Raw genomic sequence first — 17,602 nt, forward strand, 5'->3', positions numbered from 1 at the left:
GTGGGCACACTATTGCATTTATTTTTAATTTCCGTTTTAATTATTTATTTCAAGACTTTTCAAGTACAAATATAAGTAAATAACGTAGCTCAGTTGGGGTCATAGAAGTACAGTTTGTTCTGAGCATCACCACAATTGCAGTTCGTGATTATAGGAGGATAAAAGATAATATATTCCTTGGGTGGGTCATCCTAGCTTCCCACTGACGAGGCTCAGGAGTACAGAAAGCCACTTCAGACATATTGAAAGACAATGTAGGAAATCAAGATAATTCACAAAGATTTTGAACATTAAAGATAAAATTGAAAGTATGGTAGAGAAAGGAGAAGAAAAAGATTTGAGGTGAGAGAAAGGTGGGAGGGGTTTTGTCACGCAGAGTTGCCCATTTGGTTTCTGTTTCTATACAACATAACGATAATTATATTGAGTAGTTTTCACCCATTTAATTTATTTTTTTAAGAGACACAGATCAAACGATATGAATACAGACTAAATATGGAATATTTATTCACTAGACATGTATTCACAATAAATAGTTTTAGATTTATGGATGGACATAAATAAAATCTTACATAAAATACAAAATTATTATGCAACACTCGCTAATAGGTTTTGCTATGCAATATGAATGGAACGAAAGGATTAATTTCTATGGACACAATAACCATGTATGTATAATTAACTATCAGACAATAGTCTGCATTTTACAAAGCCAACAGTTACCCCCCCTGCAGATGGAGCAAGTGTTAAACTACGTAAAAATTGTATGCTACTATAGCGCCGAACAAAAGATTAAAATTGGAAAAACAAAAATAAAAGATAAAGAAAAATCTAAAATGGTTATTATATTGGTGGAAGAACCATCCAAATAACATGGGAAATCAATAATTGGTATATTCAAATAATCAATGAATCAGGAAAAGTTCAATGTAACAATTACCCTTCCAAAATGGTTGCTGGCTTACAATGGTTGTTACTAGAGTCCCCTAAAATGTCTGCATTTAACAAAATGGGGCCTTGTCAAGGTGGAGCTATGTCTTGGCGTCCTCAAAGTGTCAAATGATGAGGCCTGATAATGAATGTATGAAGTCTGTATGAAGTATGAAGGATGACGTGAAGTGGCTGTCGAAGAAGTTCTAATGGCTTCCTCTCCTGGTCCTATATACCGTTCTGGACAATAAGCTCATAACATTTTTTTATAAGCCTAGCCCAGAAGGTGGAACTTTTTTCATTGGTTCATTTGGCTAAATATTAATTCCGTTATTTGTTTAGGCATTGCCTCTCTTAGCCACCAAGTATCAATCTAGGACAAGGGATATATTTGTTCTAAATTATTCTTATAACTAACTGTTGTAAGAATGTCCACTTTCTTATGGTACAGGCGTGGCCATATGACATTTCTAACATAAATCTGTAATGTTTAGGAGATCTGGTAACGCCATCAGGTGAGTATACATTTCTCATGCAGCAACATTTCAAACATAGTTTAATTGATCAGGAAGAGATGTTTTACATATATACAGTTGTGCTCATAAGTTTACGTACCCTGGCAGAATTTATGATTTCTTGGCCATTTTTTCAGAGAATATGAATGATAACACAAAAAAAATTCTTTCACTCATGGTTAGGTGTTTTAATAAGCCTTGCTGGGGGGTAAATATTTTTTTGCATGTGTGCGCTGTAATATTTTGTTCTGTTGTATGGTCTTATGGCTGCACCATCTTTAATGCATCTTTTAGGGTGTGCCCCCCAAATATCTTGTTTGTCTATTGTATGGATTCTGACCAAATCGTTTTGGGTGAGGAGCACCCCACTTCCTCATTAAGTACCTCTCATTAGTGTCCACTTGTGTCATGGGTGGAGACCTCAAGTTCTCCCATATAGAGGAGTGTTTTGCTCCCATGGTTCAGAGAAGCAGGATCTCCCAATCTATGGATAGTGTAGGACGGATAGTGTAGGACCCACTAATCATGGGGTACTTTGTCGCAGTAAGTGGGCTTAAGCACCATATAGCAATATGTTGTGACCAAATCCCCATATTTTTTTATAAGGTTTTTTGAAAATGTCTGGGTGTTTTAATAAGCCTTGCAGGAGGTAAATGTCTTTTTTGCATCTGTGCGCTGTAATATTTTGTTCTGTTGTATGGTCTTATGGCTGCACCATCTTTAATGCATCTGTTAGGATGTGCCCCCCAAAATTCTTGTTTGTCTATTGTATGGATTCTGACCAAATCCTTTTGGGTGAGGAGCACCCCACTCCCTCATTAAGTACCTCTCATTAGTGTCCACTTGTGTCATGGGTAGAGACCTCAAGTTCTCCCATATAGAGGAGTGTTTTGCTCCCATGGTTCAGAGAAGCAGGATCTCCCAATCTATGGATAGTGTAGGACCCACTAATCATGGGGTACTTTGTCGCAGTAAGTGGGCTTAAGCACCATATAGCAATATGGTGTAATCAAATCTCCATATTTTTTGATAATGTTTATGGTGTTTTAATAAGCCTTGCTGGAGGTAAATGTCTTTTTTGCATGTGTGCGCTGTAATATTTTGTTCTTTTGAGCTTAAAAATGTCTCCAATTTTGTATGATATGCGTTTCTCTGGTTTTGTTTGATTTCAGTAGGTTATTATACATAGTCCACAAGGAGACAATGCAAACTCCATGCAGATAGTGTCCTGACCAGGACAGGAACAGAGGACCCCTACATTGTTTTGCTGGTTTATCTGCTACTTCTACTGGCTATACATATGAGAGAAGAGCCAGACAGCATAAGTGAGCAGCTCCTTGAAGCGGAACTTCAGTTATTTTTTCATCTTTCCATCTATTAAATCCTCTGCCCTTGTTGTTTTAACTTTGGATAGTAAAACATTTTTTAAAAATATCTTATAGTGCCCACTTCCTGTTTCTTGTCGGGTAAAAAGCCTAGGCTTATGACATCATGCACAGCTCTCTCTATCACTCTCGTGAGAGTTTGCCAGGAAGGGAGGGGGTGAGTCATAAGAGGACCAATCAGAGCTGCAGAGCTGGAGGTGTGCCTCTGTGTGTCTGTGTAAATCTGGGAAGTGAACAGGCAGCAGCTTCAGCTGCCCACAGTTAAAATGGATGCAGCCAGACTCAGTGGAGGGAGATTTCTGCAGCATATTTGGCAAGTACAGAATCACAGTATATATAAAATAATATGTAAAGTGGTTGGAGGAAAGCTTCAGAATGGCAAAGATGTTTTTATTACAAATTATGTGAGCAAACTGCAGTTCATCTTTAAGCAAACCTGTAATACCAGAAATATGGGGCTATCACTGCTGGTCCAATTCTAAAAATTATTTTTTGCCAGGCTGTTATGGTGACTCCCTAACTTCAAAGATTAGAAATCACTGCTTCAAAAGAGGTATGCAGCTCAACCAGGGCCGTCTTTAATATGGTTTGGGCCCTGGGCAAACGTTTTTTTGGGGCCACTCAATGCAATTTTGCTTTTCACCCCAACATCTCAAAAAACAGACACACACATAGAATTATAAAAAAAAAAAACTTTAATAATGTAAACATAAAGAACTGGTCCACAAACAAGTCCTTAGCTAGATCTGTAACAGTACATACTTGCCAACTGTAGTAACACTTATATGTTAATATCTCAATAACTTTCAGTAATAAATTAAAAATCAACATTTGGTTTTGTGTTTAAAACAAATAGCCATGTTATCCAGTAACACAAAAATAAATATTCATAAATAATAGAACAGATAACAACATATAGCAATTAAATAAACAATAGTAAAACTTACAACCCGTAGAATCCAAAATCAAACATTCAAAACAAAGTGCGTATGCTCCACTCCAATTTGGAGAATAGGTAATCAGGTATCATAGTAACATAATATACTACACTAAATCGGAAAGCTACGTGCTTCTGTGCTAAAAGCGTGATAAAAACACCCTTTCATCAGCTTTCGGTCCACAAAAAACCCAAAACAAACCACAAAAAAAAAAAAAAAGCAGTATTTTCCGTATAGCATCCTTATGAAAAATCCCAGTATGTTAACATTCCTATTAGGCAACAGCTGCTAGTATAGCAGGCTATTAACCACTTAGCAACCGGCCCATAGCCGAATGATGGCTACAGGGCGGTTGCTTAACCCCGGGAGGGCGTACTATGACGTCCTTCCAGAATCCCGCTCTCGCGCGCCCCCCCCCAAGAACATCCGTGACCGCCGGGTCCTCACTGATTGCAACCGTTTACCACGTGATCGCTCCGTCAAATGACGGAGCGATCACATGTAAACAACCCGGCGTCATGTCATGACGCTGGTTCCTCCCTCCCCTCTGTGTACCGATCGGTACAGAGGGGGAGGGATCGGATGGCAGCAGCGCTGTGGGCTGGATGTGTAGTGCCCACAGCACTGCTCTGTGACAAAAGCAGTCACATCCAGCCAGCCATCCATCCAGCCATGCTCAGCCATCCCTCCATGCTCAGCAATACCCTGCACTACTCTGCAATACCCCGCAATACTCTGCCAAACCCCGCAATACCCTGCCATACCCTGCCAGACTCTGCAATACCCTACAATACCCTGCAATACCCCGCAATACTCTGCAATACCCCACAATGCTTTGCAATACCCTGCAATGCTCTGCCATACCCTGCAATACCGTGCCATACTCTGCAATACTCTACCATACTCTGCAATACCCTACCATACTCTGCAATACCGTGCCATACCCAGCCATACTCTGCCATACCGTGCCATACCCTGCAATACCGTGCCATACCCTGCAAAACCGTGCCATACCCTGCAATACCCAGCCATACTCTGCAATACCCAGCCATACTCTGCAATACCCAGCCATACTCTGCAATACCCAGCCATACTCTGCAATACCCAGCCATACTCTGCAATACTCAGCCATACTCTGCAATACCCAGCCATACTCTGCAATACCCAGCCATACTCTGCAATACCCAGCCATACTCTGCCATACCAAGCCATACTCTGCCATACCAAGCCATACTCTGCCATACCCAGCCATACTCTGCAATACTTGGTGATACCCAGCCATACTCTGCAGTACACAGCCATACTCTGCAATACTCGGTGATACCCAGCCATACTCTGCCATACCCAGCCATACCCTGCAATACCCTGCCATACTCAGCCATACCCAACCATGCGCAGCCATGCTCAGCCATACTCGGCCTCTGTATGTTGCCAGGCTGTGGAAGTCTCACACATGTGGTATCGCCGTACTCAGGAGGAGTAGGAGAATCTATTTTGGGGTGTCATTTTTGGTAGGTACATGCTATATGTTGGAAATGTTGTATAAATGGATAACTTTGTGTTAATAAATAATGCGTTTTAACCACTTCCCGCCCGCTGGCCGTCATACGACATCCTTGAATTTGTGCGGGGATATCTGAATGATGCCTGCAGCTACAGGCATCATTCAGATATCAGCCTTTTCAGCCGGTGATTCCCTACACCATAAGAATGATCATAGCGGCTGTTCCACTGATTGATCCTTCTTACGGGAGGCGAGAGGGGACGTCCCCCCCCTCGCCGCCCTCAGGTGCCTCTACCGACTCACCGCTACGATCGAAGCCAGGATCTTTTTTATTTTTTTTATTTCAGACTTCCCAGCCTAGAGGTGAGATGTGGGGTCTTATTGACCCCATATCTCACTGTAAAGAGGACCTGTCATGCCATAGTCCTATTACAAGGGATGTTTACATTCCTTTTAATAGGAATAAAAGTGATCAAAAAATAATTTTTTTGGAAAAAAGCATTAAACTAAAATAAAGTAAAATGAACAATAATAAAAAAAAAATTTAAAGCGCCCCTGTCCCCGTGTGCTCGCATGCAGAAGCGAACGCATACGTAAGATCCGCCCACATATGAAAACGGTGTTCAAACCACACATGTGAGGTATCGCTGCCATCGGTAGAGTGAGAGCAATAATTTTGGCCCTAGACCTCCTTTGTAACTCAAAACATGTAACCAGTAAAAAATTTTAAAGCGTAGCTTATGGGGATTTTTAAGTAGGGAAGTTTGGCGCCATTCCACGAGCGTGTGCAATTTTGAAGGGTGACATGTTAGGTATCTATTTACTCGGCATAACTTCATCAAAAGTTGCAAGGACTGCCATTGTATTCTCTAGGGTCTTTGCTAAAAAAACATATATAATGTTTTGGGGTTCTATGTAATTTTCTAGCAAATAAATAATGATTTTTACATGTAGGAGAGAAATGTCAGAATTGGCCGGGGTGCTCCAGAACGCCTGAAGGTGCTCCGTGCACATTGGGCCTCTGTATGTGGCCACGCTGTGTAAAAGTCTCACACATGTGGTATCCCCATGCTCGGGAGTGATAGCAGAATGTGTTTTGGGGTGTAATTTGTGGTATGCATATGCCGTGTGTGAGAAATAACCTGCTAATATGACAATTTTGTGAAAAAGAAAAAAAGAAAAAAAAAAATCTTGATTTTGCAAAGAATTGTGGGAAAAAATGACAACTTCAAAAAACTCATCATGCATCTTTCTAAATACCTTGGAATGTCTTCTTTCCAAAAAGGGGTCATTTGGGGGGCATTTGTACTTTTCTGGCATGTTAGGGTCTCAAGAAATTAGATAGGCCGTCAGTACTTCAGGTGTGATCAATTTTCAGATATTGGCACCATAGCTTGTGGACTTTATAACTTTCACAAAGACCAAATAATATACACCGATTTGGGTTATTTTTACCAAAGATATGTAGAGGTATAAATTTTGGCCAAAATATATGAAGAAAAATTACTAATTTGCAAAATTTTCGGTCTTGTTTCTTTTATAGCACAAAAAATAAAGAATCCAGCAGTGATTAAATACCACCAAAAGAAAGCTCTATTTGTGTGAAAAAAAGGAAAAAAAATTAAAATTTCATAGGTACAGTGTTGCATGACTGAGTAATTGTCATTCAAAATGTGAGAGCACTAAAAGCTGAAAATTGGTCTGGTTATTAAGGGGGTTTAAGTGCCCAGTGGTCAAGTGGTTAATTGTCAACCACTAATATAAAAGTGCAAATAACTTTTTACATAAAAAGTAAAGAAATACTTTAATGCAATGCTTTTTGAGCAGAAAATAGACTGCAAAGTATATCTGATTCAGCAGACATTATAAACAGTTTGGTGAGACAGTTTGGTGAAACGGCTGGGGGTATTGCACACAATCCCATGGCTGCAGCTACTGGATTGTTCAAATTTCTTTGTACAAATGTAACGGTGGGATGCAATGGGAATGCAGTTTTTTTTCTCTTGTAAAGAATATCCAGCTTCATACCTCATTCCTCATTGTGTGACTGTACAATACACACCGCTCAGGTGACTGCCCGGCCGGCCTCTCTCTCCTGACGTCAGCTGGGAATTCTCAGCCCCGCCCGCCTCTCGTAGCTATCAGATCAGAAGAGAGGTGGGCGGGGCTGAGAATTCTCCGTTGACGTCAGGAGAGAGGAGAAACGTGAGACGTGAGACTTGAGAGCAGGGAGGCGGGCCGGGCAGTCACATAAGCGGCATGTATTGTACAGAGCGCTCTCCAGGGAGGGGCGGGGCAAGTCGGACAATTGATTCTTATGGTCGTATGCATCGATGTCACATCAGGGACACCCGAATCGCGATGCATCGATGCAGTGATTAATTTCAGTACCCCTACCCACTACGCGAATTTGCAGCATCTTTTCCAACAAGTGAGTGTCCAAAACAAGGTATATACTTTACATATTTATTAAGGTTAACAGTTTTTGCTTGCATACCCTTATAGTGATCAGACATGTTGCTTGCATTATCGTAACTCTGTCCACGCCATTCTTGTATGGGAAGTCCAACATTATTAAGGAATTTTAGGAGCGCATTCACCATCTCTTTTTCTTTAGGCCCCGTTGAGGGTAAGAAGGTTAAAAAACACTCCACAGGTTGATTTCCTTCTAAGTATTGAAAAATCACTGTGAGCTGATCAGTATGGGAGTAACCTTCAAATGAATCTACAGATACCGAGTAGTACTTTGCCATTTTAACCCGGTTGATGACATGTTCTAAAATCTTTTCCCCTATAATCTTTATAAGTTCTTCACAGACATTTGCTGATAGATAACTTGTACATCCTTTGCCCTTGTTTGCCTTGATTTGGATGTGTTGTGCTAGGAAAGCATCGTACTCCAACAGTAATTCCAAAATAGTTGCCTTTGACCCCCTTCACACTGGGGCGGTTTGCAGGCGTTATTGCGCTAAAAATACCGCCTGCAAACCGCCCCAAAACAGCCTCCGCTGTTTGTTCAGTGTGAAAGACCCGAGGGTTTTCACACTGAAGCGGTGCGCTGGCAGGAGAAGAAAAAATCTCCTGCAAGCCGCATCTTTGGAGCGGTGAAGAACCGCTCCTGCCCATTGAAATCAATGGGACAGCGCGGCTATACCGCAGCAATACCGCGACTATAGCCGCGCTATACGAGTGGTTTTAATCCTTTTTCGGCCGGCAGCGGGGGGGTTAAAACCGCACCGCTAGCGGCCGAATACCGCGGTAAAACAGCGCTAAAAATAGCGCTGTTTTACCGCCGACGCCCCCTACCGCCCCAGTGTGAAAGCAGCCTTAGTGTTTGGATCCAATAACTTGGCCATCTCTAAAAGCCAATCCTCTTTCGGCAAGAAAAATGATGACACTAAGCAATTAGGTTTACTAGGTTTTGGCCATAGCTTGTCAGCTCTTCAAACTTTTTTCTAGTTTAGAATATTTTGCTGTATCAACCACAGCACGAATATGGTTTTGAGACTGTTCATGTGATGAAATTCGTTCACTGCCATGTTTCCAGTGGCTGAAGCCATCATTGGAAAATGCATTTTGTGATGCACCACACAATTTGCAGTCAAAACAGTAGATTCAGACGGTGTTTTTTGAGTAGCAAAGCCACTTTCTTTCAACCTTGTCTCCATTGGGACGGTTATGCATAAACATGTCGATATTACAGCAACGTCCGTCTTTAAATGACGTTGCAAACTCTTAATTTCTCAGTTGTTCCAGTGGTGTTCTCACTGACACATTTCCATTTTTTGACCAGAACTCCTGCATCGCATAAGTAGATATGTTGGGCCACAAACCAATGTCAGTCATGAAACCTGACTGTTCCACAAATTCAGGCACTATATCAAATGCTTCAACAGTAGGCTCCACAGTATGGAGGCTAGGCAGCAAACCAGTATTTTGAAATAGGCATGGTTTCTCCACCTCCATGGACACCGGTGTTGTTTCTAGTGGCATAAGTAGATCAGAAGACACTACTGCATCAGCACTCAGAGGTACTTTGAGCAGGAATCACTTCCTGAAAAGATGTACCAGCAGGTTCTTCAGAAGATCCACTTCTAGGTATAAGAAAATCAATAATTCTTGGTATTCTGCATAGTTTTTCCTCCAACTCCTGCTTCAAAAAATAGATGCGACTGACACCTGCATTAGAAAAATAAATTATGCTCTGTGTAGTCTCTTAGTACCTTATAATAAATGCTTATATGTTGTAGCATTCAGTAGTAAAACGCCAGACTCTGAAACCTCTCCTTTTTCCCCTCATGTTAGTTGCAGTCATGTACACTGCTCTATGCACAATACCCATCCAATAGTCCATCTTAGGAGTGAGCAAAAGAGGATGGCTACATTCCTTCATTTGGTACTGTAGGACCATGAAGAAGGGGAACTTATACACCCTCTAAAAGAAAGTCAGATCACAGCACCCACAAAAGGGAGATTTGGAAGACGCTGAGCGCAAGAGAATAATTTTTTTTTTTTTTAACTTATTATATATAGAATATGATGTATATACCAGGGGTCTTGAATTAAAATTTATGGAGGTCCAGTTGGTAAAATATTCATCCGGCAGAGGTCTGAATATCATGTTTGCACTATAACACATCTCAGCAGTGTTTACATCGCATTCGCAGACCCCCTTCACAGCATTCCCACGGTGTCCTCAGTTCCCTTTCATGTCACAGGACTCCATTACATTGCAGCCTCTTCACATCAGAGCGCCCCATTACATTTTAGACATTTCCACATTATAGTGCCCCTTATCACGTTACTGCACCCCTATTACATTAGAGTCCCCTTCATGTCATAGTGCCCCTTTACACATCACAGCACCCCAATAACATTGCAGCCATTGTCACATCACACATTCACATGTATGTGTTTTAGCGGCCCACATTTGCGCGGGCACAACAGCCCATCCATTTGAATGGGCTGCCATGCCTTTTTCCTGCAGAAAAAAAGGTGCCTGCAGTGGCCTTAAAAACCATTCTGCTTTTGCACCATGTGACTTACCTGCAGTTCCTGCACACACAAACGCACTGTTTTTTTTTAAATAGCTAGGCCTAAACATCTAAAAATGCAGCAAGTTTGCTGGTGCAGGAACTGCAGGTAAGTCACATGGTGCAAAAGCAATGGACAGACAGTGCCGTATTTAACTGCTTGATGAGCATAGGTGTGTGCAGCCTATTACATCTATCCATCTATCTCAGCTCCCCACCCGCATAGTGAAAGAGAAGAGAGGGAGAGCTTTCCCATCACCCCACCAGCACACAGATCGACAGGGCTGCTGTTAGAAATCATGGGCCCCATACAGTCTACCTGACAAAGCTCCCTCTACCTGACAGGGGTACAGTGTTCTGTGAGGTGGGGGGCAGGTTGTATAGTGAGTGGTGCAGTGTTCTATGAGGTGGGGACAGGATGTATGGTGAGGGGTGCAGTGTTCTATAAGGTGGGGGTAGGGTGTATAGTGAGGTGTGCAGTGTTCCATGAGGTGGGGGCAGGGCATTTAGTGAGGGGCGCAGTGTTCTACGTGGTGGGAGCAGCGTGAACAGGGAGGGGTACAGTGTTCTATAAGATGAGTTCAGGGTGAACAGTGAGGGGTACAGTGTTCTATAAGGTGGGGGCAGGGTGAACAGTGAGGGGTACAGTGTTCTATAAGGTGGGGGCAGGGTGAACAGTGAGGGGTATAGTGTTCTACAGGGTGGGGGCAGGCAGGGTGAACAGGGAGGGGGAACACTGTTCTATAAGGTGGGGGCGGGTGAGCAGTGAGGGGTACAGTGTTCTATAAGGTGGGGGAAGGATGTATAGTGAGGGGTGCAGTGTTCTGTAGAGTAGATCAGTATGGGGTGAGAGGTGCAGGGTTCTGTGGGGTGGGGGAGGAGAGTGTATAGTGAGGGGTACAGTGTTGTACAGGGTGATCAGTATGGGTGGGGGGTAGTTTCTATAGAGTAGATCAGTATAGGGTGAGGAGTGCAGGGTAGATCGGAGATGCAGGAAGAGGAGAGGGCTCCCACACAGGTTCAGGAGAGGAGTAGAGAGCAGAGGACAGTGTCGGAGGGGACCTCAGATAGCCTGGCAGGGTCAGAGGGACCAAGCCCTCTGTACTAATCAGCATGGAGGGGGCAGCTGGTACTCATGATTTGGGCAGCCAGCAGTGGAGCCCGGTCTCTTCCTGCAGCACATCAGCTTGGCGGGGGGGGGGGGGGGTGAGCCGGCACCGCAAGGGAGGGATCGACGCAGCCATCCATGCTCTGCACTTGCGCTCGCTGCTCCATGTCAGTCACTGAGAGCCGGGCACAGCAATGATCACTGGGATCCAGCTTCCCTGACACACACTGATCTGAGTTGGGCAACAGAGTCTGGTGCCGAAAGGGACTATTTATCCATGTTAGGGAGCAGGTGGAGTAATCCGCTACAGCCTTTCCTTGAAATCAGATTAAATCCCCATTGGATTGTTATAGAAGAAGCCGGGACTTTAATTTAACTGTGGGGAACCGCAGTGCAGTAGATCACTTTGCCTGCACCCAAAAGTGGTTAAATAGTCCCCTTTCGGCCTTGCCAGGTAGATAAAAAAATGGGACCTGGGGATATTTTTTCTTTTTAAATAGCTGCAGAGGTGCCCAGGGTTTGTGAGTTGGCCTCCTCTCTGCTGCCGGGAGCACATACGGAAATGGCAGGGCCAGGCAGAGTGATGCACATGGTGGGGTGACTAGGGTGTGCCCAGGCACACCTGGAACACACCCCTTGCACACGCCTATGTTGATAGGTTTATTTTGGGCCTGGCTAGTTCACATGTATGTAAAAACACATATTTTTCTGCTACTCTTCCTGGACGCTTATGGGGCGTGTTTAGTCAAATAAAGGGTGGATTTTTCTATCTGAAAATATGTGTTTTGCAGCACTGGCCTTCATTTAAAAATCCGCCCCTCACTTTTGTGTTTTTTCACCTTAATGCATCCTATGCATTAAGGTGAAAACCCCTGGCAGTGACCGCCCCCCAGCCCCCCCGTTTTAACTTACCTGAGCCTTTTGCACCATGTGACTTACCTGCAGTTCCTTCACACACAAACGCTCTGTGTTTTTAAAGCGTGGCTTAAACATCTAAAAACACAGCAAGTTTGCTGGTGCAGGAACTGCAGGTAAGTCACATGGTACAAAAGCAGAATGAACAGACAGTGCTGTATTTCACTGCTTGATTGGTATAGGTGTGCGCAGCCTATGACATGATGCATGCACCTTTTTTTTTTTTGCAGGAAACGCAGGCACGGCAGCCCATTCAAATGAATGGGCTGCCGTGCCTGCGCAAATGTGGGCTGCCAAAACACATACATGTGAACCAGCCAGGCCCAAAATAAGCCCATCAAGCAGTTAAAGTGATTGTAAGGGTTGTTTTTTTTTCAAAAAAACAAACATATCAGACTTACCTCCACTGTGCAGCTCGTTTTGCACAGAATGGCCCAGAACCTGCTCTTCTAGGGTCTCCCAGCGGCTCTCGCGGCTCCTCCCCACATCAGATAACCACCTAGGAGAAGCGCTGCTATCAATCTATCCAATCAAGAGCCGAGAATCCTGGGCAGAGAGACAGCTCGTCCCTGTCGGGTCAAGTACAGGGCTCAGGTAAGTTAAAACGGGGGGGCTGGGGGGCCGGTCACTGCCAGGTGTTTTCACCTTAATGCATAGGATGCATTAAGGTGAAAAAACACAAAGGTGAGGGGCGGATTTTTAAATGAAGGCCAGTGTGGCAAAACACATATTTTCAGATAGAGAAAAAACACCCTTTATTTGACTAAATACGCCCCACAGGAAAAGTAGCAGAAAAATATGTGTTTTGCAGCACTGCCCATCATTGAATAATCCGCCCCCATCGTGTACTAATCTGCCCCTCACTGACATGAACATGCATCGCCAGCGCGAGGCACAATCTGGCAGAAAACTTCTTCCGTCGGCTATTGTGTGCAGGTGCCATCTCCCCAACACAACAGCTGATCGTAAACTCAGCTGTTGTGCTGTTCCATACGGTGCATGTGCGGCGTAAGCGTTGTTCGCCCTGGGCACTTCTCGATAGAACACCGGCTGATGACAGTGCTGCTGTTCATGACCTCTTTGTCACTAATTCCTTTAATCTACTTGCTCTCACCGAAACCTGGCTCCACGAACATGACACCCCTTCTCCTGCTTCCCACTCCCAGGATGGCCTTCACTGGACTCACTCCCCTAGGCCTAATGGACGTAAGGGAGGTGGAATGGGATTCCTCCTATCCCACCAGAGCACCTTCCAGGTTATTCACTCTCCTCCCTCTTTTTCCCTCTCTTCATTCGAAGCCCACTGTATACGTCTATGCTCTCCTACTTCCCTAAGAATTGCTGTGATCTACCGGCCCCCTGGACCATTATCGACTTTCCTTGATGAGTTCTCTGCCTGGCTGCCCTACTTTCTCTCTTCGGAAATTCCCACAATCCTTCTCGGTGATTTCAACATCCCTGCTAATACAAACACTCCTGCTACTTCTAAACTTCTTAGTCTAACCTCTTCATTTGACCTGAAGAAATGGGTACAGGCTTCTACTCACTCTGATGGGAGCACCCTTGACCTTGTATTCTCCTACCTATGCACTCCATGCAACTTCTCAAACAATCCTTTTCCTCTCTCCGACCATCACCTTATTAGTTTCTCTCTCCCCCTGTCTTCCACCACCTTTCCCTCCAATCGCCTAACCATCACCCGTAGAAACTTTCGCAACTTCAACTCCTCTCTCCTCTATTCTGCTACTGATCACCTCTATGACAAAATCTCTCCCCTGTCCTGCCCCAACCAAGCCACGTCCATCTACAATAAATCCCTGTCCTCCACCCTGGACAAGCTCGCTCCCCTCACTACACGCAGAATCAGGCCTCGACCCCTACAACCCTGGAAAACAGATGACACTAAAATTCTCAAAATACGTAGTCGCGCTCTTGAGCGTCTGTAGCACAAGACTAATGCCCCATACACACGGTCGGATTTTCTGAAGGAAAATGTGTGATAGGACCTTGTTTTCGGAAATTCCGACCGTGTGTAGGCTTCATCACACATTTTCCATCGGATTTTCCGACACACAAAGTTTGAGAGCAGGCTATAAAATTTTCCGACAACAAAATCCGTTGTCGGAATTTCCGATCGTGTGTACACAAATCCGATGCACAAAGTGCCACGCATGCTCAGAATAAATAAAGAGATGAAAGCTATTGGCTACTGCCCCGTTTATAGTCCCGACGTATGTGTTTTACGTAACTGCGTTCAGAATGATCGGATTTTCCGACAACTTTGTGTGACCGTGTGTATGCAAGGCAAGTTTGAGCCAACATCCGTCGGAAAAAATCCTAGGATTTTGTTGTCGGAATGTCCGATCAATGTCCGATCGCGTGTACGGGGCATAAGTCTCTCAAAGATTTCAACCAATGCAAATCTGCCCTCCAAAAATACTATTCTTTCCTCCACACTGCCAAGCAAAGCTATTTTACAACTCTTATTAACACCTTCTCATCCAGTCCCCTTAAACTCTTCTCTACCTTCAACTCTCTACTTTGTCCTCCACCGCCTCCACCCTCTGACTTACTCACTGCCCAGGAGATCGCTAATCACTTCAAAAACAAGATTGATACAATCCGTGATGAAATCTCCACTCTACAGGTATCTCCCCTAGCTAAGACCCCATGTCAACAGGTACAACTGACACTTCCCCTATTCAAATCTGCTACTACAGACGAAGTTGCTAAACTCCTTTCTATCGCCCACCTAACCACCTGTCCCCTGGACCCTATTCCCTCTCAAATGCTACGGTCGCCCTCTGACCCCATCCTACACTCTCTAATGCCGTGTACACACGAGCGGACTTTACAGCAGACTTTGCCCGGCGGACGGGATTTCGTCGGAAAATTCGATTGTGTGTGGGCTCCAGCGGACTTTGTTTTCTCAAAATTTGGACGGACTTAGATTTGAAACATGTTTTAAATCAATCCGTCGAAATCGAGTCCGGTCGAAAAGTCTGCTTGTCTGTATGCTAGTTCGACGGACAAAAAGCCACGCTAGGGCAGCTATTGGCTACTGGCTATAAACTTCCTTGTTTTAGTCCGGTCGTACGTCATCATTCAACGGACTTTGGTGGATTGTGTGTAGGCAAGTCCGTTCATTCAGAAAGTCCATCGTAAAGTATGTCGAAAAGTTCGCCGGGCAAAGTCTGCCATAAAGTCCGTTCGTGTGTACGCAGCATCACCCACATCTTCAATATCTCCCTCACCTCTGGCATCTTCCCCAATGCTCTAAAACATGCACTGGTCACTCCCATACTTAAAAAGCTGTCCTTGGACCCTACCAATCTTAACAACCTACGCCCTATCTCCTTGCTCCCCTTTTCCTCTAAACTACTTGAGCGCCTGGTTTACAACCAACTGAGTGACCACCTCATTAAAAACAACCTTCTTGATCCCCTTCAATCTGGATTTCACCCTTAATACTCCACAGAAACTGCTCTTTTAAAACTCACAAATGACCTACTAATTGCAAAAACCAACAGACACTATTCTGTACTCCTACTTCTGGATCTTTCAGCTGCCTTTGACACGGTTGACCACCCCCTCCTCCTCAAAAAACTTTACTCCCTCGGTCTCCGTGACTGTGCTCTTCAGTGGCTCTCATCCTACCTATCCCAATGCACCTTCAGTGTCACTTACAATTCTACTTCCTCCACTCCTCTTCCCTTCTCTGTCGGGGTCCCCCAAGGTTCTGTTCTTGGATCTCTTTTATTTTCAATCTACACCTCTTCCCTGGGTCAGCTGATAGCCTCTCACGGCTTTCAATATTATTTCTATGCTGACGACACACAAATCTATCTCTCCACCCCTCAACTCACTCCATCAGTCTCCCCACACATCACTAACTTACTAACCGACATATCTGTATGGATGTCACACCACTTCCTCAAACTCAACTTGTCCAAAACCGAGCTTATAATATTTCCTCCCCCACGTGCCTCTTCCCCTGACTTCTCTGTCAAGAGCAATGGCAAAACCATCCACCCGTCCCCACATGTTAGGGTGCTAGGTGTTATCCTGGATTCTGAACTCTCCTTTCCGCCCCACATCCAATCACTTTCCTAAGCTTGCCGCCTCAACCTCCGCAACATCTCTAAACTACGTCCCTTTCTAACCAATGAAACCACAAAGCTCCTGATTCACTCCCTGGTTATCTCTCACCTCGACTACTGCAACTCCCTCCTCATTGGCTTACCTTTAAATAGACTATCCCCCCTTAAGTCCATCATGAATGCTGCTGCCAGACTCATCCACCTTACAAACCGCTCAGTGTCTGCTACCCCTCTCTGCCAATCCCTTCATTGGCTACCACTCACCCAACGAATTAAATTCAAAATACTAACAATAAGTTACAAAGCCATCCACAACTCTGCCCCCAGCTACATCACTAACCTAGTCCCAAAATACCAACCTAATCGCCCTCTCCGTTCCTCCCAAGACCTCCTGCTCCCTAGCTCCCGCATCACCTCCTCCCATATCCGCCTCCAGGACTTCTCCCGAGTCTCGCCCATCCTCTGGAATTCCCTACCCCAATCCGTCAGACTGTCTCTAAATTTATCCACCTTTAGGCGATCCCTGAAAACTTACCTCTTCAGAGAAGCCTATCCTGCCTCCATCTAACAACTGCACTATTTTCTCCATTAGCTCATCCCCCACAGCTATTACCCTTTTGTATAACTTGACCCTCCCTCCTAGATTGTAAGCTCTAACGAGCAGGGCCCTCTGATTCCTCCTGTATTGAATTGTATTGTACTTGTACTGTCTGCCCTAATGTTGTAAAGCGCTGCGTAAACTGTCGGCGCTATATAAATCCTGTATAATAATAATAATAATGACAGTGACAGACTGTGTGTGGGGATTTTGTGCCGATTTGCGGGCAGTGTGCGGGCTTAAGGGGAAGCTCTGCTTTGGGGCCCAAACAGTGACAGAGCCCTGGGCAGCTGCCCCAATTTCCCTGCGGTAAAGACGGCCCTGAGCTCAACAAAATCAAACCAAATGTCTTATCTGCCTTTTTGTTATAGTCAGAGGTTCAGCAGGTAGCTATAAATAGCAGCAAAAACATGTAATCCAAAAGCATTTACAGGCAAGAAGTCGGCATAAGTGTTAAATGGATAAATAGACATGCAAAGATCATTCCTTGAATGAAAAATAGATACAGTGCCTTGAAAAAGTATTCATACCCCTTAGAATTTTCCAAGTTTTGTCATGTTACAACCAAGAACGTAA

The 17,602-nt window shown here is 44.3% G+C and overlaps 1 protein-coding gene across 1 annotated transcript in view; it reads right to left on the bottom strand.

Moving 5' to 3' along the window:
- The window catches only part of CFAP74 (cilia and flagella associated protein 74), a gene marked incomplete in the record, with an annotated part of 325,669 nt that overhangs the window by 183,717 nt on the left and 124,350 nt on the right, over positions 1 to 17,602 (bottom strand).

This window comes from Aquarana catesbeiana, linkage group LG10 (assembly GCF_042186555.1).
Source record: "Aquarana catesbeiana isolate 2022-GZ linkage group LG10, ASM4218655v1, whole genome shotgun sequence".
Lineage (NCBI taxonomy): Eukaryota > Metazoa > Chordata > Amphibia > Anura > Ranidae > Aquarana > Aquarana catesbeiana.